Here is a 4,086-nt window from a genome sequence, read left to right as displayed (position 1 = left end):
ATATTACATCCTAACACATTCTCATTTCTGTTTATTGGATTTAGATAATAAAAATAAAACAAGCAATAAAATAAGAAAATTAAACTATTTGCTTGAATACACCACATTTTTAGATGTTTTACTTTGGGAATAGGTTAATTGAAAATTTTAACTCTCACTCTACTCTCACCACAGTCATTACTGGGACAAAATAACTAGGAATATTTTATCTAATTAATAACCTAGATGAGCAAATAAAACAATTGCATGAAATGTGTTTTTAAGTATAAAACAGGATTATTTTATTTTATTTAGTTATCTCTGTATAAGTACCCTAAAATCTCAATTGGTCTTGCAGGACTATTAAATATTCCATTATCAAACAAAATGACATAGACACAGTGCAGGTGGTTATTAGATCATATACTCACAAGCAAGGGCCATACACTTACATCTTCTCTTATAATCTGTTAACCTTGTTTAAATTAAAATGCCTGCATTATAGAGACAGAAACACTCATAATCTGAACTGGGGAATTATTCTTGTTGACATCATGGGAGGAATAATTCAAGGGTGTTAAGTTTGGTAATGATGGTGATTATCCTAGCTGCTTATACTTATTACTAATAAGAGGTTTCAGATATATGTTGTATGCTGTGTGTGAAGAAAATCTTTTAGTGGCTCTATTTTTAAATATAATTCTGGTTATACAGTAAGCCAAATTTAATTCAGGTTTACCTTTCAGAGGAAGAATGCTTCATTTTATAGCTTCACAAAGAATTGGATTTAATTTAGAGGAAGAGTCTCACAACTTGAGCTAGTTTCTCTCAACCAAATGATGATAAAATACCCAATGAAGGCTACCTTAAGACAGGAGGAAATCACATGATGTTTCATCATTGGGAGTGTGATAAAAAAAAAAAAAAGTTCTTCTCAAAAATTTACTTTATTGTTGTACATCCTAGGAGTGTCTTTTTTTTAATAGACCAAAGAATTTATTAAATGAAAACACAGGGGAGTGGTGGTAGGCCAGTAGTCCTACCTGGAAGATAATAAACAACATAAAACCTTGGTAAGAGTAATAAAAAAAAATCTTGGAATGTATGTCCCTACTTCTTTATATTTTTTATTTAAGTATAGTTGATATACAATATTATATTGGCTATATTAGTTTCAGGTGTACAATATAGTGATTAGACATTTTTATACCTTGCAATGTGATCGGTGACAGATGATGACGAAGAGTGCTTTATTCTTAAATTTTTTTGCATGATTGAAAAATACAGCTTTGATATCTCTAAGTCCTTACCCCAAAAGACATAAATGTCCCTTTAATAGGACAATGATGACAAAAAACTTTGGCACTGTGTTTAGGGTGGTGGTAAGAATAGCACCTAATGCCTTTTATCTTACCATAATTAGAAATTAATCTCAAATATTTTCAAATGTCAAACTGTGTCATTAACAATATTCTAAGGACCTGGTTTGGTATAATTATTGAGGGCCATCCCAAACTCAGTAAGTTTTTCCAGGTTCATATCCTAAGAAAATCCCTACTTACTGAATTATCTTGATTGCCTTTCTTTAAATATTTAAATAAAATGGGCTGTACCTCCAATCTCCACTGCACAGAAAATATTTCCCTTGACACAGGTTATTCTACAATTCTTGAACAAGATAAATTTCTTCTCATTCAATTTTTTACAGATTTGTTAAGATTATTTCACATACCACACAATGCACTCCTTGAAAGTGTATAATTCGATGTTTTTATAGTATTTTCAAAGAGTGTGCAGCATATCACCAAAATCTAATGATGTTGTGCATATTTCTATGTGGTCATTAGCTATTTGTATATTTTCTTTAAGAAAATCTTAAACTGACAAACCTTTAGTTAGACTCACTAAGGAAAAAAAAGAGTGCTGAATAAAATCAGAAATGAAGAGAAGTTACCACTGAAGCCACAGAAATGCAAAAATCATAAGAGACTACTATGAATAATTATAAGCCAACAAATTACAACAGAAATGAATAAATTGCTAGAAACATACAATCTTCTAAGACTGGATCATGAAGAAATACAAAACTTGTTAGACCAATTACTAGTAAAGATATTAAATTAGTAATCAAAAACCACCCAACAAACAAAAGTTTAAGACCAGATAAACTTCACTGATGAATTCTACCAAACATTCAAAGATGAATTAACACCTATCTTTCTCAAACTCTTCTAAAAAATTTAAGAGGAGGAAAATGCTTCCAAACACATTTTATGAAGACAGCATTACTCTGATATCAAAAAAAGAAAAAGACACAACAACAAAAAAGAAAATTATAGGCCAATATTCTTGATAAGCATAGATGCAAAAATTCTCAACAAAATATTAGCAAACCATATCTAACAATACATTAAAAGGACTATACACCATTATCAAGTGAAATGTATTCCAGAGTTGCAACTTGGTTCACTGTTCCCAAATTGATCAACATGATATACCACATTAATAAAATAAAGGATAAAAAATTATATAATCATCTTGATAGAAACAAAAAAAAGCATTTTACAAAACTTTATTTATCCAAAGAAATCCAAAACTACCTCAAAGGGACAAGTGAATTTATATGTTCATAGCAGCATTATTTACAATAACCATAAAAAAAAATGATGTCTTGCCACCTACAGCAACGTGAATGGACCTAGAGATCCATTTCCAAATTGATCAACATGAATGGAGTAATTCACACAGAAAGACAAATGCCATCTGATTTCACTTACGTGTGGAGTCTAAAGAACAAGATAAACAAACAAAACAGAAGCAGAGTCATAGATACAGAGAACATTTTGATGGCTTCCAGATGAAGTGGTTGGGAGGGTGAATGAAAAAGAGTAGAGAATTAAGAAATACAAATTGGCAGTTATAAAATAGGTATAAGGATACAACCTATAGCATAGGAATATAGTCAATAATATTGTAATAACTATGTATTTATGTCAGATGGGTAATAGATTTATCAGTGTGGACACTTTGTAAGTTATAGAAATATCTAATCACCATGTTGTACACCTGAAACTAATATACTATTGTATGCCAACTATAATTGAAAAACAAAAATATGTTAAAAACAAAACAATGGTCTCAGTTATATTTTCCTTCTGAGAAGCCAAGTCTCTTTAATTTTATTATTACTTTATATTAGTTTCAGGTATACAGTACAATGGTTAGAAATTTATATAATTTACAAAGTGATCTTCCCAATTACTCTAGCACCCATTTGGCAATACACACAGCCACTAGAATAATATTAACTATATTTCTTATGTTGTACTCTATATCCCCATGACTAAAACAGTGACTACTGATTTGTTTTTCTTAATTTCTTCTTTTTTTCTCAGCCTCCTCTGGCCCCTCCCCTTTGGCAATATCAGTGTGTTCTCTATATCTGTGAATCTGTTTTCATTTAGTTTGTTCATTTCTTTTGTTTCTTAGATTCTGCATATAAGTTAAATCATTTGGTATTTCTCTCTGTCTGACTTATTTCACTCAGCATAATGCCCTCTAAGTTCATCTATGTCATTGCAAATGGTAAGATTTTATTTTTTGTGGCCGAGTAATATTGTTCTGTATATGTGTACCATAACTTCTTTATCCAATTGTCTATTGATAGGCACTTGGGTTGCTTTTATATTTTGGCTGTTATAAATAGCACTACTGTGAACATAGGGATGCATAGATCCTTATGAATTAGTGTTTTGGTTTTCTTTGGATAAATACTCAAAAGCACATTTGTTGGATCAAAAGTGGTTCTATTTTTAATTTTTTTGAGGAATCTCCAAACTGTTTTCCACAGTGGCTATACCAATTTGCAATCTTACCAATAGTACAGGAGGGTTCCCTTTTATCCACATCCTTGCCAACACTTGTTGTTTTTTGATTTATTGATGATAGCCAGTCTTATAGGTATAAAGTGATATCTCATTGTGGTTTTAATTTGTATTTCTTTGATGATTAGTGACCTTGAACATCTTTTTTATATGTTTATTGGACACCTGTATTTCCTCTTTTGAAAAATACCTATTCAGGTCTTCTGCCCATTTTTTTTATTAG

Source organism: Pteropus vampyrus, unplaced genomic scaffold, assembly GCF_000151845.1.
Source record: "Pteropus vampyrus isolate Shadow unplaced genomic scaffold, Pvam_2.0 Scaffold284, whole genome shotgun sequence".
NCBI lineage: Eukaryota > Metazoa > Chordata > Mammalia > Chiroptera > Pteropodidae > Pteropus > Pteropus vampyrus.
This window is presented reverse-complemented; position numbering follows the sequence as displayed.